At 41.3% G+C, this 24,107-nt stretch overlaps 1 long non-coding RNA gene across 1 annotated transcript; it reads right to left on the reverse strand.

Moving 5' to 3' along the window:
- Positions 1 to 21,980: 21,980 nt before the first annotated feature.
- LOC119274393 lies at positions 21,981 to 23,881 on the reverse strand. Its single transcript, XR_005135139.1, has 2 exons — positions 23,759 to 23,881; positions 21,981 to 23,601 (listed from the first exon to the last, which is right to left on the reverse strand). It is a non-coding gene; the product is annotated as an uncharacterized LOC119274393 (long non-coding RNA).
- Between the last annotated feature and the right edge of the window lie 226 nt (positions 23,882 to 24,107).

Raw genomic sequence — 24,107 nt, forward strand, 5'->3', positions numbered from 1 at the left:
CGCCGGCGGGCGCGCGGGATAGCATGCGCGGCTGGCATCTGGCTGTGGCTTTGGTTGTGGAGTGGGTGCGCGACATGCCTGCGGCCGGCCCATCCTCGCCTCTAGCGCGGAGGCTACTGGGCTGGCCAGTATTAATATAAAAGAAATATTTTTAATGCTATCAAAATACTATTATTTTGAGAATTACATTAACAAAAATGTTAAACTGTGTTAACTTTGTCTAAGTTCATCTGATTTTTTTAAATGGTACAATTTGCCTTGGAATACATATTTTTATAGAAGGCCCATAGCACAAAGCAAGCGGACGAGTGACACGGCTCGCGAGAGCTTTTTTTTTTTCAGAATTTCCTATTTGCCGCATATTGCTGCAAACAGTTCTTGACCAATTTTGGGAACCTTCTAGAAGGTTCCTAAACCGTTTTTTCTTTATTTTTGCGTTTTTTCGGTTTTGTTTTTCTTTCTCTATTTTTTATCTATTTATTTTTTTTCTTTCATTTTTTCATTTTTATTTTTCTTTACTGTTTCTTTTTTCGTTTCTTTTCTAAAAATGTTCATAATATTAAACAATTGTTCAAAATTATTAAAAAATATTCAAAAGTTTCCAAATTTGTTCACGTTTTTAAAATTGTTCGCGTTTTTGCGAAAAATGTTCGGAATTTCTAAATTTGTTCAACTTTTCAACCATGGTTCTGAGTTGCAAATTTTGTTCAAATTTTCAAACAATGTTCTTATTTTCAGAAAACGTTCGGAATGCCCAAAATTGTATAGGTTTTCCAAAAATGTTCCGAGTTTCATAATTTTATCCATGTTTTCAGAAATTGTTCACTATATCAAAATTTGCTTAGGTTTTTCAAACAATGTTCTGATTTCCAAATTATTGTTCACGTTTTCAAAAATTGTGCAAAATTTCAATAATGTTTGGAGTTTAAAATAGTGTTCGCATTTTCAAAATTTGTTCATTTTTTCCAAAATTGTTTGAAATGTTATTTTTTTATCATTTAGAAAAATGAATTTCAATATTTGTTCCAAGTTTTTAAAGATTGTTCGTGTTTTCAAAAAATGACTTTTTTCATAAATTGTTCAGATATTCAAATTTGGTTTGAAATTTTGAAAAATTGTGTCCATTTTAAAAAGTTGTTCACATATTATAAAAGTGTTCGGGGTTCGAAAATTTGTTCATGTTCTTTGGAAAAATGGAATAAAAATGTTTAGAATTCCAAATTTTATTTTCATTTTCAGAACAATATTCGACATTTTTTTAAATCAGGAAACGATCAAACATTTTTGTAAAGACTGTTTTAAATGAGCCCGTTCGGTGAGTCTTAAAACGCTCGTGCTCTTTGTATACCAGTGCCAATAATCAGCTCTAGTGGCTAGTAGCACGCGTCGTGGACTCGCATGTTGCGAGTTCGATCCCTGTCGGCTCCTTGCTAATTTCATCTTTTTGCTTGCGCTCTCCTTCGTTTCCTGTTAGTGGGCCGACCCAGTCGCGGGGTCCTCTGTGCGTCTGCTCACTGTTGGACGCAAAGAGCATCCAATAGGAGCTCCTATTTTTCTCTTTAAGCACGACGAGAGCTTTGCTCTCGCTGAAGAAATCCGTACGAATCGGGCCTGTCCATATGCTTCTCCTACCTCGCGAGCGCAAACATGAAAACAGTCTAACAAAAAAAAAAATGGGGCGACTAAAGAATCGACCACAGGACTTCGGGATGATGTGCATTGCTTCTGGCCACTAGGTCAGCGCCAGGTTATTGCTTTGGTATGTGGGCGCAACTATACTTGAGGGAAAAAGATCTGGTTTTTCACTCTATTTCCTGGGTTTTTTTCCTGTTTTCTTTCTTTCTTCTGCTTTCCCCATTTTCTCTATTTTTATTGGATTTCTTCTCTTTTTTTCCGTTGTCTTTCTTTGGTTTTCGTCATATCTTTCTTTGTTTTCACTGTGAGTTTTCCCGTATTTTCCTTTTCTTTGTTTTAATTCAGTTTGATCCCTTTCTTTCTTCTTTTTATTGGTTTTATTCAAATGCCATATTTACAATCATCAAACACACAATCAACTTATTCTCTATACAGAGCCAACATTTTTTCAAATACTTGTTCAACATTTTTCAAGTACTTGTTCCACATTTTGAACTGCTTGATTAATATTTTTTAAATACTTGTTGAATATTTATTAAACACTTGTTCGACATTTTTTTGAATGCTTGATTTAAAATTTTCAAATACTTGTTCAACATTTTTCAAGTAATTGTTCCACATTTTCCAAATGCTTGATTAACATTTTTTAAATACTTGTTCAACAATTTTCAAACACTTGTTCAATATTTTTTGAATGCTTGATATAAAATTTTCTAATACTTGTTCAACGTTTTAAAAATGCATGTTCAACATTTTTCGAATGCTTTCTCAACATTTTTCAAATACTTGTTCAACATTTTTCCGAATGCTTGTTCAACATTTTACAAATATTTGTCCAACATTTTCCGAATGCTTGATTAACAATTTTCAAGTACTTGTTCAACATTTTCCAAAATGTTTTTGTAGATTTGCTTATATACATATATACATATATATATATATATTTGCATATATATATATTCAAAATAATTTAAAGTATATACAAAAGTACAGAAATAAAACAAAAAACGTAAAAAAAAACTGGGGTCGGGAGTTACACTTGCTGAAGGCGAGGTATAGGGGTGCCTAGGCTGGCCATAGCGTTCGGGCGAGATGGTTCTGAGAGAAGTTCTAACTCTGGTTTATTTATTCCTTCTTCTATTCTTTTCTCCACTATAGTCAAGAGGTTTTTCTGGGTTTTTTTTCATCCCTTTTTATTTTTCCGTTTCTTTAGGAAAATTTACCTGAAGTTTAAGAGGACTTTCACAAATTTCACAAAATCTCCATAGTTTCAGAAAAATATTTTAGAAAAATATTCCTAAAATATCAATTAACTAATCTATTTTTAAAATGAATTCATACCATAGTATAAAAAATAAAAATTTGCAAAAAATACATACATGTAATGTTAAAGCAAATGTCCACATGATTTTAAAAAACTATTGTATTTTTTAAATAATGTCTATATAAAAAGTGATGTTCATGGCTTCAATATTTTGACAAATTTAAGAAGTGTTCATGTTTTTTTTAAATGTGCAAAATTTATGTGAAAATGTCATGTTTTTATATATAAAAGTTACTGACCTTTAAACTGTTGAAAATCAATAAATTTTGTTTGGAACAGGCAGCAAAGAGCGCTGACCCTCCAATGTGGGCCGGAACAACGAACGCTCATTTGCATCACCCCACTACCGACTCCTAAAGGAAGAACCCTTCCTGAGCGACCTCCAATTTTTTGATATGTGCGTCAAGTTTGTCGAGTAAATACAAAGAATGACGCAACGACTCAGCTGGGCTGCCCAGTTTGTGCCGTTAGGTGTTTCTTTCGTTTGGGCATCTTGTAGCAGGTTTCAAATGTTTTTTGTAAATACATGAGAAGTAGTATTTATTTTTATTATTTCTATGGCCATATATTATTTTTGATTTCATAAAAATTAGTATTTTTCCAAAGAAATTAAGTACTTTCAGTAAATTATGAATATTTTCAAATTTTATGAGAAATATCTTTTAATATAGTGAATAGTTTAAACATGGGAACATCTATTTAATATTTTTAAATATATTTAAAATGTCAATCATTTTTAAAAAGGAGGTGATTTTTTAAAAACCTTTGTAAAATAGTGAACATTTTAGAAAAGAATGGCAAAAATATAAGTAAAGAAAAAGAAAAAAAAAGCCTAACACCAGGAAAATGAGACCATATGTTTGTAATAAAGCTAAAGGTAGTTGGCCGACCCAGACGCTCTCTTCGATGGATGTCTGTCTTGTGGGAGCAACTAACTAAAGAGCGCTCGTTCCCAGCCTCCCCAAGAGCATCTCTAGCAGACCCCGTATAAAGCCGCGACCCGCAAAATAACCGCCGAAATACGGGTCGGCGCGAAAAATGTTGCCCGACCAGACCCCGCAAACGCGTCCGACCCGTAATTTTTTTTGACGGGCACGGCAAAATCCCATCCCCAACCCGCGAAAATGCAGGTTTTCACCTCGCCCCTAAAGTGCCCCGTATCCCAGGAAAGCGGTTGGCGGGAGGGATATTTTAGCCCGCGCCCTTTCCCCACCCCCTTCCGCCGCCCGCCCGCCATTTGTTCCGCCCGTCGGCCGCCGGTGATTCCGGCCAAATCTGCGGGCGGAATCGCGCCGCGGGGGCGCCCCTAGTCTCATCCACCGAGCCGCTGCACCGGCTCCCAGGATCCGCCGATCCGAGCCTCCCCTAGTCGTCGTCGCCACCCGGGATCCACCGCCCCCGAGCCGGCCCTAGTCGCCGCCGCCGCCTCGAGATCCACCGCCGGACAGCCATCGCCCCCGAGCAGCCGGTGAGTTTGCACTTGTGCTTGTGCCGAGCAGCATGCATAGTTGGTTAACGCAGCACACTTATTTGTGATTTTAGATGAAATTGAGCCCGTGCGAGAAGTTTTTGCTCGACGATTAATCCGATTCAGACGACTCGGATGTCGAGACGCTGGTGAAAGGGCATGTAGCCTCTAACTGTGGTTTTTGGTAATTAATGACAATCTCTATGGACTAATGTTTTCACTGAGATATATTTGAAGGTATTCTACATAGATGGTGCATCAAGGATATTAGATGGAATGATGGATGAAGTCCATATATATGAAGATATGTTTGCTCTAAGCTTTGGTATTAATTAACAATTCCTATGGAGCATAAAATGCATTGAATCCTATATGAAGAAATGTTCCATAGTGATGCATGAAGCATTTTGGATTTATGTGGGAAGAATTCCATCAAAACATTTGAAGAAGTCCTCATGGTGTCCCTCTCTGGATACCCCGTGCGCACGGGCCTCCTGACCCTCGTGTGCACGGGGTCGAGTATCAACTCTCTGGATACCCCGTGGGCACGGGGTCCTTACGCTCGTGCACACGGGGCCTAGGTTTTGGCTTCCGAGGTCCAATATCCAGTGAGGTTTCAAGTTGGTCTTTGGGGATTTATTTTGAAGCCATCAAGATTGATTTTAATGTCTAATCAAATATGTTCAAGGTGGAGTTCGTGAGAGGATCTCCAAGATTGACATATGTGGGCTTTTAAGGATCAAGAGCTTGAGAGTATAAACAAATAGAAGAATTCAAGTTATTGTTTCAAAACAAGATCATGGTAAGCTCTTGTGTTGGGTTTTCGGTTGATCGACTCTTGAAGCAAGCAACCAGAGTGGAGAGTTCATTGTGCCTCTCAAGAGATTGTGATGGTGTTTTTAGAAGAGCGAATGATGACCAATATGATATTCATAGTAGAACTTGATATAGTCATGAAAGAGTCTTTGGTGATCTCTTTCTTGAAGAAATGAAGGGAAATGAAGAGTTCATTATGGCTTTCAAGAAACCAAGATGGGACATGAAGTAAAGATGTTGGTTGACCAAGATGAAGCTCGAAGATTATCTAGATAGTCAACTCTCAAGGCGCAAATATTGTACCACGTGGGATCAAGTGATCTAGTGGTATGGTAAGTAATTGTGAATTGTGCTTTTGTTACCTAACCCATGCCATGTGTTTGTTATGTCTTTGTGGGTTAGGTGTTTCTCATGGGCTTGCATCAAAAAGGAAAGATCTCAAGTAGCCTATGTGTGGATGACATCAAGTGGTGATGGTCATCAGGTTCGAGGAGTCCAAGTGCAAGATGACAAGCCAGAGGTTATATGCTTTGAATCTTGCGGTCCACATCAAGATAATGCACATGTGAACATGGGCTGTTAAGGCTTGCCTCATTGCAATATGAGGAAGCAATTTGAGTATCTTCACCAAGTGGTTGTGGACAAGAAAGGGATTCCAACTTGAGGCAAGCATTAAAGTCATCATCAAACTCAAGTTGTATTTGCAAGTCGAAGGTATAACTTGGCTAGGTTTTCCTAGTTTTTTCGGTCTCATAGTGCTTGGTGGGATACTGAATTATAGGTTTGATAGTCGTACTATCAAGAGGGACTTTCGGGCGAGTAGCTTGATCATGTCGCCTATAGAGAGCTCAAACCTTTGCATTAATTAAATTATTATTTCTTGTTGATCTTGGGTGGTTCTCTATGTGAGGACCTTGGGCTTATCCATAGCTTCAAAACAATCCCAAGATCATCGAATTCGGAGTCCGTATGCCAAAGTTATCACTGTTTTAGTGGGCTGCTGCATGCTGTTCTGGGTACCCCGTGGACACGAGGTTTTTGAACCCCGTGCACACGGGCTTGTACCGTGTGCACGGGACTCCATGGGAACAGGGTCTAAACCCCCGTGGGCACGGGGTGCCTAGGAACTGCTCGTTGAGCCTCAACGGCTACTTTTGGGTTTTGGCTATTTAAGGGCTCCTTCCCCCACCAGTTGGGGGCTGTTATACACTTTCCTAACACCATTTTGAGCCTCTTACCACCTCTCCCAAATCCCTATCTCCCCTCTATGTGAAGGGGGATTTGTGAGCCATTTGTTGATCCTATCCACTGCATCCCCTCTCTTTAGTCTCCTACTTTCGAGAATGCATCTTGAGAGATTGAGAGAGTGAGTTGAGCATTTGTTGCTTGACCTTGCATTGCATTTGTTGCATTGGTTTGAGATCCCCGCATCGATTAGTTTGGTGAGAGCCCGTGAGTTTATTACTCTTGGAGGCTTCCGCCTCCTAGACGGTTTGGTGATACATTGAGAATATTGTGAAGAGGCCTATGTGGCCAAGGTTCCCCCGGAAGCTTCCTTTTTTGGTGTGCTCCGAGGAAGGGTGTTGAAGTGGTCTAGGCGGTCAAGTTCCTTTGGAAGCTTCCGTGGTTGTGGTGTGCTCCGGAGAAGTTTGTAAAGGTGTGGTGGTCGCCTTCAAGACCAACCCCGAGCGAATCGAGGGTCATCCATTGGGGGTGACTCGAAAGGGAGAATACGGTGAGTCACTTGGTGACGCCCCGAAGTTTTGGCTTCAACACCGCTCTGACGGAGATTAGCACTCTCACGAGTGTGAACTTCGGGATAAATTCGCGTCCCCTACTCAGTTGTGTTTATCTCATACCCACACCCTTTACTTTCCGCAATTCATATTTGGTCATATTGATATATCTTGTGCTAGTTGAATTGCTTAGTTGTTCCTACGTTTACATATCTTGTGATATAGTTTGTGCTTGTTAGTTTGCTTAAGTGCCTATCTTGTTTAGCGTAGGTTGTTGGTGCACTTAGTTGAGCCTAGCATATTTAGGATTTGTGATTCAAAATTATCCGTTAGTTTAATTCTGCATTAGGATAAAGCAAAATCCATAAAAGTTTTAAAACGCCTATTCACCCCCCTCTAGTCGTCATCTAGATATCCTTTTAGCTGCTTCTCAACTCACTACAAGAGATTAGGCCTACTGTGATGGGCCAAAAAATGTCATCGAACGGCTACTAACGTCACAAATTACACCTGAGTGACATTTTATGGGCGTCACAAGCATCGTCACGGAATCCCCGTCACAGATTACTCCTCGTGACGGCGCGCGCTATACAATGTCACTGAAAATGGGACCTTTGGTGACGTTCTCTAGAACGTCAACAACTTGTTATTTCTATGACGGTGGGTTAATATCACAAGTTAGGAGCAAAGATGCCATATTGTACGATATTCAATGATGGAGCAACGTTACTGACTTTATGCCACATAAACACCCGCACAGATTACCCCAACACTAGCATCACTACTTTCATTATTGATGAAGATGACATCATCAAAATACATTTAGAATATTTTCAATAATTTGCAATGAATTATCGGATCCACTATATTGCAAATTCATATCACAATAAGTATTTAATTCACATCACATCACATTATATAAATAAATTGTGAGCCAAATCACATTATGAAATGAAAGACAAATCATATTATATATTCAATCTCTAAGCCAAATCATCCTCTAAACAGAAATGACAATAAAAATAACACCGACTCAAGTTTGACACGATAATAGACAAGACAATGGATTCTTGCTGAGTTGCTCGAGCCCTTAAGAGAAAACCAATCAGGTTGTCTATATCATGTTGCTTCTTTTCCCAGGCTTCATTCTTCTTTTGTTGACTCTTCTTCACAGCTTCCAATTCTTCTTGATGCTTCCTTTGCATCACTTCAAATGCTATGTCTTGTGCTTCAAGTCTCACAGCTAACTCCCCCCAACGCCTATAAACTGAGGAAACACAACAGCATGTTGCATCTTAATGAGATGAAAACATACAAGATAAAAACGTGTCATAGTACCACTAAGAAGCACACAATCTACTGCAGGTATGTAGATGGGCCAATAGAACAGTATATTAGTTTGGCAAAACAAGAAGACACAAACTTGTATAAAAATTGTCAGTCAAAAAAATTTACATCGATCCCTGCTGCACTTTTAACTAGAGTGCTACTTAAAAGTTTTAAGTAGCATGTGAATGATTAGTAAGTCCACTAGGGCAGCATATGACAATGAACTATAGTAATCTACTGAACATATTTCATAATTAGTTGCATAAGCATAGTTGTTTGACGCTTTGGTTACTACAAAAGTTTAGATCAGCACATCACTACAAAAACAGATCGGTAATGTACTAAAAATCGCAGACCAAAACACAAAAATGTTTCTTTAGTAAGGAGTGACATCCATTCATCCATTCAATATATTGAACAATCTCAGAATAATGCAATATCTAGAGGTCATCACCCAACAACTACATACCACATTATTCCTATTAATTGTGTGTTTTCTCATCTTTGAATTGATTCAGACATGCTATGGATTTGGCCGTTCATCACCTTATGTACAAATACGTGCCATAAGCAACTAGTACTAGTACTGTCTACACTATTTTAATCAATTGTGTGCTTACTCACCTTCCCCAGCAGCTATAGCTAATTGTGTACTTGCACAGTTGCACTGCAGTTGTACGATGCTTCCTCAATCTAAATATAACAAACAAAAATACAAGTTATGCACAAAGGAAGGACAGAATGAGCTTAAATGTTGGGCATACATAACCAGGTAAGGAATTGTCAAGTAATGGACTGTAAGAAAATAGAAAGTGGAGAAGCAACAAGCAAGTAGTACAAAGTTTAAGCTTCAGACTTTACCAACATAGCAAGGTCGATAAGATTATCTTGATATTGCAAACCCAGTACTGCTACCAAGTGTTCACATGGAGAAAAAATATTGAATATACTACCAAGTGTTCACATGGAGAAAAAATATTAAAGAATAACATAATCATTTTCTCTTCCATCGAGCAGTATTAGCATCTAAATGAACCTTTTAGTACATAGATTGTTCAGCAACTACGGTATGGCCCATGATACAAGCCCACGACATATCTTTACCTTGTTAACTATTATCACAGAATATTGACTTCTTGTGCATAGTTACTAATAAAAGGCTATTCCTAGTACAGTTTCACTGTTAATACTCTGAATGTACAGTCTAGTCACATATTAGAGGTTTTGAGCATGCTGGAGATTGCATAATCTTGCAGCTTAAAGGGCAAACTTAAGTTGAAATTATTCATTGTAGAAATTTAGACAGTTCGGAACATACCTTTGATAAGAGCAAATGACATTGATCTTACTCCTGATCTAGATGAACTACAACTAGGAAAAGGAGATCTCAAATAGGTGGTTAGAAGAATCAAATTCCAGATCACAGATCTTACATCGGGAAATTATGGAAGAAAAAGGAAGCAGCGAAATATTACCCTCGAGTAGTTGAAGCGGAGCAGATCTAACGGTGATGTAGCCGGGTTCCTTGCAGAGTTTCCGACCCATCTCCTAGCCTATCTGCATCATCGGGTTGCCTCTCCCAAACCTTGTATCTCCAGCCGTCGCCGTCTTGTTGGTCGCTGGACGAAACCAATCTTGTAAATCACCATCTACATCTCAAGTAGTGAGTGATTGAGGGGTGGTGAGGCAGCGTTCAGATCTTAGTGAGGCACGCGGTGAGAAAGGAAGTTGGGGAAGGCGCCAGAGATGAACTGGGCGATGGTCCACAAGCCATCCATGAAGTGGCGGTGGAGGTAGCATGGAGGTCGGACCAGGCAGCAAACGGGGCAGGTCGGCGTCGGTGTAGTGGTGGCTGGGGACGGGGAAGCAGAAAAAGAGGGTGGCGGCGGACTAGAGGGCGGAGGCAGGGAGGGAATTCGGGTGGCGCGGCCGGTGGCGAGTGATTTGGGGGCGCCGCCGGTGAGATGAGATTTGAGTCAGGTGCGAGTCGGTACAGTTGTATTTGGGGATTTTTTGGGCTATGGTTTTATTTGGAGGCATAGAGTGTGGGCGTGAGACGTAGCGCCAAATTAGCTGACCCGTGCTTGGAGCTGAATTCTATTTTTTCTTCTTTTTTTTGCTCTGTGGTTCTGACTTCTTGGTGTGCCATCGTTTTAAAAGGTGGGTGATAAGAATTTAAAAAATCCCATCGACTCTCATATTTCCATTTTAACTTTTGAGATAGAAATGTAACAACATTAGCTTACGAGTGCGCCATTGAAGGTTTTTTGCATACCCACTTACTATTTATTATATTATAGTTAAATAATGTGCACTCATTTCCTCTTGGCTCCCTTATTTTCATTTCTATTTTTGAGATAAACAACATCAGCTCACGGACGCTCGGTTCAAGTTTTTGCCCAACCACTACCTATTTATAATAGAAAGAACAAAATAAGTTTTACCTTTATAAAAGTTAATTATTATAAGTATTTCCATGCCCACTTCCTATTTATATTATATCAAAAAAAATACAACACTCAACAGCCTTTGGAAAAACTGTGGCAAGTCCCACTGCTAACACTGATGCATGGGTACAATCGCTCAATTACCCAAGAACTAGCTATGACGAGTCTGACTACTATATATAACATGATAAAAATGGTCTTCACACATTCGTAGTATTCGGTGACTCTAGCGGGCTTGTCATGGAAATTACCAAAATGTCACAAAAATTGGGAGCCGGGTGTGCTGAAAGGTCGAGGAAATTTGGTGACGTTCACCGTCACCGATTTGTGGTAATTGGTGACATCACCTACAACAACATCACACATTAGGAATTTATGTGACATTGTCGATCATCGTCATGAGGATTTTCGTCATAGTATGTCAATTTTGTTGTAGTGACTACCGCCAGCAGACGTTGGTGATGGCCCTTGCCTTCAAGGAGCACAAAGATGAGAACCGAAAGAGGCGGCGAGGATCGACCCTTGGCCGTCTTTGGAGTCCTCAAAACCACCATCTCGGGAACGAGATGTTGATGCAAGGCTACTTCGCGGAGAATTCAAAACATATCCGCCACACCTCTTCCGTAGAAGGTACCGAATACGTCGATCCCTCTTTGTGAAAATTGTTCAAGCTTGCGAGGCCAGCTGTCGATATTTCACTCAAAGAAGAAATGTCGTGGGCTTGAAGGGATTTAGTGCATATCAGAAAATCCCGGTGGCTATGCGAGTAATTGCATACGACATTCCGCCTAACTACGCCGATGACACTACAAGAAACCTGCTGATCTGTGACAGATATAAACCGTCACAGCAGTGCGCAAAACCGTCAGGCCTTGTCCTCCGTGACGGATTCAGAATCTGTCATGTATCGCGCGTCACAATTTGCCACCAGCACACTCCGTGACAGAAATGCTTAGCCGTCACAGATTCATGACGATATCTGACCGTCACTGATCAGGCCCCCGACCCCGCTCGGCCCACCCCAGGCCCGGGTTTCGGTGACGGACAAATCCGTCACCGGTCTGCATGCCATGATGTGTTGCGTGGCATCCACGTGGATCTGATGTGGCTACATCTGGGCCTCTACCCTTTGGGCCTATAATTTCGACCCAGTTAATTTGTCGAGCCAGGTCGAATATCCAGAAAAAAATAAGGCATACCGGACTGTTTGGCCCGTTAATTTTTGTCGGGCCCATATTTAAAAAAACTTCTATCTGTTAGCCTGTTTCTGATGGTCCAGTATGCTGTATCTCAGCCCGTTTACACTCTACCAAATCTAGCCCATTAATGCTCAAAAACCAATTTTGGTCCACCACAATGAAGAACTTTCTTTTGGTACAACAACAATGTAACATAGACAGAACAGATGCACATCATCACAAACACAAATTAAACTCCAACATTACAATAAGATAAGTACTGATCCAACATAAATAAACTTCCATGTCCAAATCCGCTAACCATCAAACATAACACATCCAACACAACTTCCATCTACCAGCAAAATACTTAGTTTGCATCCAGCAACATCATAAGCAGTTTGCACTACAAAATAACATATAACAGAAGGCAGGTTCCAGCACATTCACAGCTTCCAGCTGAATTTTGCTTGGACAAACAACTTACTCATGAGCTTATCTTGGATGAATCTGATTTAGTAAAAAGTCTAATTTAGCTTCCAGCTCAGCTTGCTTTTTCCTGTTCTCCTCTTCTTGCTTGGTCCTTTCTTCTTCTTGCCTGATCCTTGCTTCTTCTGATTCCTGTAACTTATTGTTCAAGGTTTCAACAAGGGCCCGAAGCTCAGCATTTCCCCTCTTCTGCGCTTCCTGTTCTGCCTCACGGTCGCTACAACTGGATCTCTCATGCACGTGCTGGACCCCCACATGCTTAAGAAACATTGACTTCTTAGTGTGCTTAGTAAGAACTTCAGCCACAACCTTGGTTGCAGAGTTGGATTGTTCGCCATCTTCTGTAGGTTGAGTGGCTTTCTCTTCCATTTCATCCTAGCCATGCAAGCAAATGAACATGGTGAGCAAAATAGGAGACACATAGGTTTTTCCTATATGTATGCCACATTTCCATGTACAGATGTAGACATATAATTATACTCTAGTCACTACATGTATGCTGCAAGTACTGTAGGCCAAGGACAACAAGTATTTTAGCACAAGGACAAAAAGAGCAAGTACTTTACACAAGGACAAAAGGTGGCAAGTATTATAGCACAATGACAGAACACAACTAGTATTTTAGCACAAGGACAGAAAATAACAAGTATATTTTGCAATTACTTATTATCCTACTACTGGATCTATGGCAAAAGGTTAACATTTTGATGGTTGGTGATCTTTGAAAGCTGACTTACAATTGCAGCTTGCACAACATCGGTGTAGCCTTTCTTTTTGCTGTTGTAGTGGCACTCTTTGAATAAATCCAGTGCAGTGGGTTCTTTCTCCTTGTATTTGTCTCCCTGAAAACAACATATAAGCATCAAACTAACATTTGTGAAGAAACAACATGTATAGTACCAATATTGAACAGTACTTTATTCATTTATTCACGATGAGATACCATTAAGTGCAAAAGACATGTATTGGCTGTAGGCAAGGGAGCAGTTATATTCATTACTGGTAGCAAACTAAGAAACTATCTTACTTAATGTACCTAACAATAGCAGGAGCAGCAGAGGTCAGATATAGTTCGAGCCCAAAACACCGAACCTTAACATGCTAGCATCAAAAATTTAATATAGAGAAGAACAATATAGCTGCAATGGTAAGGTTTACATGAACTTATGGTCAATAACATTTATGAAGACCAGGCAGAAAAATCTCATGAAAACAATTGCCGGTTACTGTCACATAAACTGTTTGCACATCCCCAGACACATGTTTGACTTACCAGGTTATCACAGTGCACAGGGTAGCTGCGCGAACCAGTAGTGTGGTGAAACTTGACTTGAGCACGGTTATTTTTGTTAATTCCACATATCTTCTGCATGGATCGGTGATTTGGTTAGATAGATGCATTTATGGATGACAGAGCTAATTGACAAGCACGCAAAGAAGTGAATAAGTCATAATATTTTTTCTTCACATATATATTGAATTTTATTATTTCCTAAATGTAAGTCTGGTAACTTGCAGGACCTCTGACTCATGAGTAATGGGTTAGAACCATCCAATTTTGATGCTACTAGCTAATACAGGATGTAGTGGAGTGTTGCATTCAGTTCTGAAGTACAAGAAACAATAATAAGGGTGGTTGGCAACAACAAAATAATATTTGTCTCCAAGAAGAAATGTACCATTTTTTGGGGATCCTTCCAGCTTTCAACAAGCTCATTCCACTGGTCATTAGTCATCGAGCGGACTGGAGAAGTTTTCGTCACCAAATTGAGTGGGAAAGGATCAAAATACTTCTGCTTGAGCCTGTATCGTTGTTGGCGAATTGCACCTTTCAGCATTTGCGTACAAGCCTTCCTAACGGGCACAGCTTTTACGTCCATCTCAAATTTGTTCTAGTTAGATGAAAGAACATGTGTAAGAATCATGACTGCACATAATTAAAATAGCACAAAATTGACAGGTTACTAGCCATTTGACTGAGAAAGGGTTGGATCATGTACTTACACCAACTTTGCCTACAAAGTTCTGGAAGATCCCTTCTCGAACATTTCCGCCTGGGTCCTTGTAATCCTTCTAGCGTTTAAACACAGGCACATGGCCTCTAACTGTGACATTGCATTGGGTTGCAAACTTTGCAGCAAGAAGAGGTGTCTCCGGCCTTAACCTCCCTTCTGGAATGACAAGCGGCAGCTTGCCCCCCCGACGTTGACTGATCCTTTCCAGGCATTTTCCAATATTGACCCCCCTTTCCCTTGTCTCCTCATAGGATTGTGGCCCTTCAAAGAAGGTAAATCAGAATGTATACATATATCAATGAAAATTAGGAAGTAGAAAAGTGCACTGATAAATGGAGAACATCTTTCAAAATCAGTAACTGGAACAACATGAATTAAGCTCATTGCTTCAGTCTAATTTTAGAGAACTGTTTTAAGCTCCACCAATTATTAGTTCAGTTTAACAAAAAGCACCACTTTTGTAACTCAAATAACATACTAGAAAGATTTTGGATTTTATAACATGCCTTGAGTGTCATTGTCAGGTTCAGATTGTGTTTGCTGACAAGGTTCGGCACTACCACCAGCTTCGAAGTCCATATGGTTGCCATCATCATGGCGGGCAATGAGATCAGATCCATTGCTCATCCAGTAGTCATCATCAGAATGGGCGGGCAATAGCAAACAAGCAACATATCTAGGAATGACTAGTCGGAGGATTTTAGCACCTTCAACTTTGAGCTAGGAGATGGTGTGGACTTTAAGTCTTGCAGTACTTCCCTCTCATCTATTAAACTATCATCAGACGAGTCTCCTTCACTGGTATCCTCCTCGTTAGGATGGTACTCAGCTTTAGATTCATCACAAGTATGCTCGGGCTTTCTTTTTTCAGGTGAAATGACAGCTTTGTTTGCAAACAATGTTGATAATGTAGGTAGTCCAAGTGATTGCAGCCTTGCATTGTTCCTCATGAACGTTTTGAGGCGCGACACTTCCATAGGATGTAGTGGTCGTTCTAAGACGAGTACAGATGTAAACACGAATTACTATGTGCATAAGAGTAATAACAAATTACTGTTTTTTATTTAGTTTGCATCAATATGGGAACCAAATCTACACTTGGAAGCACAAGGATTTTATTCGGCTGTGTTTGGATGCACAATATTTAGAAAACCACAGTATTAAGAAACCACAGTATTAGAACTTGTAGGCAAGAAATACCACACTATACAAATACTTTGGTATTCTTCAGTGTTGGCAAAACCGAGAGGCGTTTTGCTGCACAGTTCCTGTTAAGAGTTTTGCTGCACAGTTCCCTGAAAAACTTGCCCAACTCAGCTATTGCTTCATATATATCACTATCTAGAAATCCTCTCATGCCAGCAGGTAAGATTCTTTACAAAAGAATGTGACAATCATGTGTTTTTAGGCCTTGGACCTTGGTTCCATCAGCACTTGTACATCTAGATATGTTGGAAGCAAACCCATCTGGAAACTTTAACTCCCGTAAAAATTGACAAAATGCAACCACTTGTTCTTTAGACAAGGTATACCGGGCCTGAGGCATCTCATATGAGTTTCCATCCTTCCTCAAATGCAACTCCTCTTTAATATTCAAATCTTGGAGATCAAGCCTAGCATTAAGTGTGTCCTTCGTCTTCCCCTCCATGTTGAGAATTGTCCCAATGAGGTTTTCACAAATGTTTTTCTCGATATGCATGACATCAAGATTATGTCTCGGCTTCAATTTATCCCAATAATCCAAATCCCACAAACAAACCCTCCGACTCCAAATTGGCACATGAGCCTTCTTGCTGCCCAAGTCAGAACGCTTTCTTTTCCTGCTTTCTTCTTGTCGCCCAGGTCTAACCTTCTCCAATTCTGCTTGTAGATCTTCCTTTGAGAATTTACCCGGCTCATCATTGCGTTCATGAAGACCACACATTCATTGTTTCTTCGCAAACGATGTCCCTTTGGAAGGAAACGATAATGCCCAATATACCCAATTTTGTGCCTTAGGCCGTAGGAAAGAGGGTGTTTGTCACAATGAATACATGCAGCATAGCCTCTTGTGGTACGCCCTGAAAGAGTGCTCAGAGCTGGGTAATCGTGAATGCACCATATAACTGTAGCATGAAGATCAAACATTTTTCCTTCACGAGCATCATATGTACGCACACCCTTCCAAAGCTCAAGTAAATCTTCTACAAGTGGCTGTAGGAAGACATCAAAGTGCTTGCCAGGTGATTTAGGACCTGGAATTAATAGAGCCATCATGAAATTTGACTGATCCATGCATGCCCAAGGTGGAAGGTTGTATGGCACAACAAATACAGGCCACATACTATAGGTTGTGTTAAAGTTACCGAAAGGATTGAACCCATCACTGGCAATGCCAAGCCTCATGTTTCTAGCATCTTCTGCAAAATTTGGATATTTTTTATCAAAATGTTGCCACGCATCACCGCCAGCTGGATGGCTCATTTCCTTCTCACTGGGTTGCCTCTTTAGCTTGTGCCACTGTGCTTCTTCTGATGCTTTTTTTGGAAAGAAACATCCTCTTCAGCCTAGGCACCAATGGAAAATGCCTCAGAACTTTTTGTGGTATCTTCTTTCTAGCAGGGTCTTTCCACCTTGATATGCCACAAACTGGGCAGTTGTCATGCTTGGCATATTGCTTTCTGAACAAAACACAATTATTGATGCACACATGTATAGACTCATACCCGAGGCCTAATTCCTTTAGAAGATTCTTTGCTTCATCATAAGATTTTGGGAGTGTATTGGGTTGAGGGAATGCTTCAGCCAGTAGCTTCAAAATGTCAGTAAATGCACTATTTGTGATCCTATGGCATGACTTCAAATGAAGAAGATTCACCACAAATGAGAACCTTGAAAACTTGGTACAACCATGATAAAGGTGCCGCTTTGCCTCTTTCCTCACGTTCTTCAAAAAGGACTCAGTCTCAGAAGGATTTGCATCATTGTTACCATCTTCATTTTCAGTTTCCTTCTGATCTTGTTCTACTGCTGTGCGTAGGTCGCCAAACATCTCTTCAAATCGGTCAGCACCATTGTTACCATCCTCGGAGTCATGCACATCAACAGGATGATCAATAACAACTGCATTGAAGTCTTCTCCATGATATATCCAGCGAGTATATGTACTTTCCATGCCATGTGTCAATATGTGCTTGTTCACAACAACTTGATGCCAGTATTTGCGATTAAGGCATTCTCTACATGGGCATAGTATTTCTTCATCCTCGCTGAATTTTGCTTGAATTAAGTTCATAAACTCTTTGACACCATTTACGTACTCTCGAGAGAACATTGTGCCACGAATCCAAGATCTATCCATCTGCATTATAGAAAAAAGACCAACTTAATCAAAGGTAAATAATCAATGAGGAAACATGTTTACTAGTAGTTCCCAGGAAACATGCTCTGCAAAACATCAATTCACAGTAAGATACATGACCTACAAAAACAACTTGCACAGGGGAGGAAAAGCAAGTTCACTTACTGTTACATAATGTACAGAATCACAACACAAACGTATAGCAAAATTTACATGTTTATGAGTCTAGTACCAGGTGCATCACTTGCATAAAGTTATATAAAAGCACATACTCCAGTAGGCAGCAACTCGGAAGAACATGGACTGATGCAAAAATGTCAAGCCACTGTGGAGGGAGATGCAATTGGAGCAAAATAAGAATTCAGCTTCTGCATGAGCAGGGGCCTAAGGAGGTAGTTACCAAAATTCTAGCGCTACCTGACGAAAAGAAAATTAAGTGCATCACGATGCTTTGGGTGTGGTGTGACACGAGAAATAAAAGGAACGCAGGCGAGCCGCTGAGAAATACCACAACTGTAATCAAGCGAGTCAAGAGTGTAGTACAGGATATTATGTTGGTTGAGGAAAAGTAGGATACTACTATGCTGCTACAGGCAGATGGATTCCTCCAGGATATGATGTACTGAAGGTTAATATTGATTTGGCAATAAATGGGATCCTCTTCAAGGAGATTAAATATTTTTCTTGTTTAAAATTAATTTATTTCACATTTCATATTGCCCGAGGGTATGTAATAAAGTCGCAGATGCTCTTTCCATGTATGGTGCAGTGTCAGGTTAATGGAATGAATATGGCTAAAAGAAAGAACAAACTGTAGGTGTATTTCTAAAGCATACTCCAGTAGGTGTATTTCTGAAACTTCACAATCTCTCCATCTTACATGTAGATACGACTAACTGACTGGTAGTATTATTATAAGCTACGACACAATCGCTCCATCTTACATGTAGATTATTTCAAACCGATAAACTTTAATACAAATTGGCTAGTCTGTACTAACACACAATATTGGTGATATGTGAGAAACTGAGAACATGGTGACTGCAAAGTACTTTTCCTATTCTACAGTCTATCAACACCACTGGAATCAGCAAGAGGAATTTGTTTTTGAGCGACACCACTCGAATTTGCAGTACCCAAAAAGACATTCGGCTCAATAAATCAACTAGTACAATGGAATAATAGTACCAAGGAGAAAACCATCTTATTTCCCTCTGGACGCTCAAGCGTTCACAAACAGATCAAATTCAGATTTTAATCTAAGACGTACCTAACTAGGCCGATGTTGAGGCGGGGCAACGAGGAGTGACTGTTGCAGAAACGGCGGTCGGTGGCTGACTTCTACGCACGACACAATGATGGGCGGCGGTTGGCGATTGGCTCGTCAGCGCTGGCGGCGACTTGGACAGGATCTGGAAGATGGCGCCCACACTCCCAACTCGCCGGATCTAAGAACCCTTGGCCGGGCAGTCGGCGGCGGCGCTGGCGGCACCGACAACCGAGGGGGAGCCGGCGGCGGCGCTAGCGGCACCGAGGGCCGAGGGGATTGAGCGGTGGTTTCCTTTTCTTCTTCCGATCTCAGGCTAATTGAGGAATATACACGAACTGCTTTTTTTTTAATCCTCTTGTATTATCCAACTGACATGTGGGCGACACAAGGCGATGCACGCCACATCAGCGTAAGTGGTAATCCATGATGGTCTGACTTATATATATAAAATAAAAACTAAGCCCGATCAGGCCCAATTGTTCAATCCCTGACGATTTGCGTGACAGTTTCGGTCGGGCCGTCATTACGGGGATGCCCAACGCAGGCCCATCCACGGCTCACTGACCGGTGACAGTTTCCGTGACGGCAAATTGAGGACCGTCGCAGACTGTGACGGATTACAGGACCGTCACCCTAAAACCGTCACTGATAAGCAGGTTTCTTGTAGTGTGAGTACCTTCGTATTGGTGAAAATACTACAATTGAGTCAGTGCTTAGGTCTTGGTCTGCCAAAATGATCATCCGTGTCTTTGGTCCTGAATATCTTTGGGCATCCAACGAGGAAGACCCAAAAAAATTGATGGCATCTAATGATAGAAGAGGTTGGCTTGGCACGCTAGGAAACATAGATTGTATGCATTGGACTTGGAAAAATTGCCCTAAAGCATGGCAGGGGCTGTATTCTGGCAAGTCTCGTGATGCAACAATTGTACTAGAGGCCGTAGCATCCGAGGATTTATGGATTTGCCATTATTTTTTTGGTATGCCGGGTACTCTCAATGATATCAATGTGTTGCAACAGTCTCTGTTGTTTGCTAGGCTTGCTAGTGATGATGTTCCTGCTTGCAACTACACTATCAATGGGCATGAATAAACAAAGGGGTACTATGTTATAGTTGGTATATACCCTCCTTGGTGCACATTTGTCAAGAGCATCAAGGACCCCAAAACTAGGAAAAATGTGAATTTGCAAGGGTACAAGAGGCAGCCCAAAAAGACATTGAAAGAGCATTCAGAGTTTTGCAATCTAGGTTTGTCATTGTTCGTGGTCCTGCTCATTTTTGGGACAAGCAGCGATCCTTGAAAAACATCATGACATGCCGTGTTATTCTTCACAATATGATTATCGAAGATGAGAGAGGCATGAACTTAGAGATCTTTTACGACAATGTGGGTAGCCGTGTCAAACCAGCTAGAGACCCTAACCGCATTAGAGCTTTTCTTCAGACCTACAAGGAGATTGAAATGCAAACACTCACTTTCAGCTTCAGGAGGATCTCATTGAGCACCATTGGCAAAGGGCTGGGCAGTAACACATTCCATTTTTTCCAATTATTGTCATTTAATTCATGTGTGATTTGTATTCGGGACAAGTTTTGTATTGAATTATTTAATTTGCTTTGGACATTTGAATAATTATTGTAATTTGAATAATTGTTGCATTGTAATTTGCTTCGGACATGTGTCAAATATAGATAAAACCGCATCTGATATGTGGGCCGGCGCGGGCGCTGGCGGAGCAGACACCGCATAGCGGAACTGTAAATGAATTTTCGGGGCGGTGATATACGAGGTCTGCTAGAGATGCACTAAGGGTCACTTGGGGATGGGCTGAGAGCGCGCTCTCAGCCGCCGCCACGTGTCGCACTCGGGGCCCTTCCTCCGTATTTTGTTTTTATTTTATTTTTCCGCACATGTTTTTGGCTTTTTAGATGGGTTTTCCTCCGGTTTTTTGGCCTTTTTGGTTTTTCACCGGTCTTCCTTAGCTTTTGGACAAAATAAAATTATGCGAAAAAACAATTTTTTTTTGCTTTTCGCCAGAGGCACGACCGTGCCTCTCGGAAAAGAAAAAACGTGTTTTTTTTCTCTTTCGCGAGAAGCACGATTTTGCTTTCCGCGAGAGGCATGGTTTTGCTTCCGCGAGAGGCACGGTCATGCCTCTCGGAAACCAAAAAAAAATGTGTTTTCTCTTTTATTCTGCGAGAAGCGCGGCGGTGCCTCTCGAAAACGGAAAAAGCGCATTTTTTTCTTCCACGAGAGGTACAATTTTGAAGATCTAGATTTTTTCATGAAAAAAGGTTAGTCAAAACTTATCAACGTGGGATCTAGTTTTGAAGACCTCGACACGAGGAATCCAACGGTGAAAACGGTTTAAGATTTGGACACACGGTTTAAGAGATAAAACATTTTAAATAAACGGATATACGGAAAAAAAACTCACAAGTTGCGACAAATACTCTTCAATTAGTTTTTTTTAGACAAAGTACTGTTCAATTAGTGATTTCGCTCTGTTGCTACCCTACATCAACCAGACAGAGATAGAGGGGCGTAGCCCAGCCCACAAGGGCCTGAAAGGAAACGGCACTAGTACTTTGCCTCCAAAAAAAGACCATGTATACTAGTACTTTTTTTGCTAGTCGAAATTGGCTTTTGGTGGCCGAGCACCATGCAGGCCGTAATCAGCCCCGTCAGGACCCGTTGCGATCGGTGCCAAGGAGGCACGACTCCACTGTATTCTGCATGTATTCGTAGAAGCGGAGGATACACAGTGCTCGTATTTGCCAATTAGTAAAAAGTGCGGGCTCATGTATAATAGCAGGCACAGCCGCACAGGAGCGCTGCACAGATGCATGTCACTGTCACAGCGCGTACCGGCTCTTGCGGCACCTGTTTTTCATCAGCAGCACACCCAAAAATGTCTGAAACAAGAGGAATGAAACTGAAATCACGGAGTCTCTGAGTAATTATCGAACACAACAGCAAAGTACAGATACAGATTCTCACTATCATAGTGCAGAGTTGCTAGCAGCCTAACATCCGACATAAGCACAGTTCAATGAACTGCTACACTTCAACCATAAAAACATAACAGCATCACTAGTAGAAATCCGCCCTAGGCGTGTTGGTGCAAGTGTTCCTCCTGTGTCCTGTCAGACTCCACCTGAAGCAGCGAGGCGACTTCCTTGGCGCCTTCGGAAGATCACTGCGCTGCGGACATGTTGTGCTCTTGTGCCCTTGACCACGGCGGATTGAACAAAAACGGCTCCTTTTAGCCGGTTGTTCATATAGCGCTTTGTCGCGGCTTGTTGTAGGCCGCCCCGCTGGTCTCTTCTTGGATGGTGCCCCAAAGCTGTCTGAACATTGCGAGACTCTCTGCACCTGATTCGCTGGACCAAAATGTTGTTTGTGCGCTATAGACGAGACTGTAGAATCACCTGCCATTTCTCTGTCGGATAATCCCATGCCATCACGTACAACGGCTACCGGTTCAAGCAATGCCTTTGCATTTCTTAGCTGCTCCATGACAAGAGTATATGCATCGACATTGATGTCACCAAGTCTAACAATTTCAAGGCAAAGTAGATGCAGATTGTTATGTCGCCGCTAGGAGTACTTGAGAGGACCTTTGTCTTTCTGGTAACGGATAAATTCTGAAGGCAGTATATCCCTTGCATCCCTTTTCCAATGCTTTAGCACATGTTTTGCCGGAACCTCTTGCAGACCAATCTGGATCATCACCTGTGAAAAAAGGGCCAGTGTCAAAATGTCACATTTAATCGAGAACAATCTTTCATACTTGTGAGGATTGTGCGCGGCTGAGGAGCACCTATCATATGGAAGAACTCTGTAAATATCCATTTGAAAGTGCCGATTTTCTCATCGCTCATCAGCACACCACCAAAAATAATGCTTTGGAAGTGATTGTTGACACCAACAAAATGTTGTTAACTATATTTTCTAGCAGTCCAAACCTAGATAGGAAGAGTAATCCCTAAAAATTCAGTACTGAACATTGATGCAGAATCATGTATTTACGTTCTACAAGGGTGACACCTAGGATTAAAGTTTGTGATTCTCAAGCTAGCATCAGAACTATAAGAACGAAACATTTTTTGGGTTGTTCACGGTGGAAAAACACCCCCACGGGTGTGTGTTCTTTTGCTACAGGCTAGTGTAGAAAGCTAGAATCAGTGGTACAGATGAAAGATAAGAGCAAAATCAAACATGTGTCTGTTACCGTCGACTCCAGCAGGAGCCCTTTGAATTGTTGACGATGACACCATCTGCATCTCCATCTTCTCCCACAGATGCAACTTTCTCGCAATCAGTGGGCATGTCGTTTGAGTCACGAACGACCTCACTTCCGCCGTTGCAGAATAAGCCAACATCCTCTTCCACATCTCCGGCATGCCCTTCGCCGCCGCTGCTGTCCATGGGCTCAGAACATGTCAGATCAGCCGAGGGCCCGCGAGCTTCATGGATAGAAGCAACCACAACTCCACAACATCAATCCCACCATCCAAAATATCTCCCGCATCTAGCCTAGGAACCAATCTGCAGGACACAGAAGTTAACGACCAAGTCAGATCCAACGAAACAAGGGGAGAAGAAATCAAGAACAAGTACCAAAAAACGAAGCAGCAGAATAACAAATAAATCCCAAATCGAAAGGAGTAACTGCAAGAGAGACAATATGGCCGGTGGCTCTCACCCAGATTCTTCTTCCTCAAAGAAGAACTCGAGGCCATCCATGGCGAATCGCCGCTCCGCACAACAAGAGACGACCAAGGAAAGAAAAAGAAACCGATCATGTGGTTAAGCAGCTGCAGCGCCAGATCGGCCCATTAAAGCGGCAATTAATATTTGTACCAGCCACTGTTGCAGATACATGGGCCAATCTTTAAATGACCTCAGCAGGGAGGTGCCTGCGTACACCGCGTGCCGTCCAGGCCCACGTACAACGGTGGCACACCAGCCCATAGCACGGCTGTATTCCAACTCATCAGGCACCGTGTATATAGCAATCGAGAAATCCTCAAAAAAAAAAAAGCAATCGAGAA

The sequence above is a fragment of the Triticum dicoccoides genome, chromosome 3B (genome assembly GCF_002162155.2).
Source record: "Triticum dicoccoides isolate Atlit2015 ecotype Zavitan chromosome 3B, WEW_v2.0, whole genome shotgun sequence".
Taxonomy (NCBI): domain Eukaryota; kingdom Viridiplantae; phylum Streptophyta; class Magnoliopsida; order Poales; family Poaceae; genus Triticum; species Triticum dicoccoides.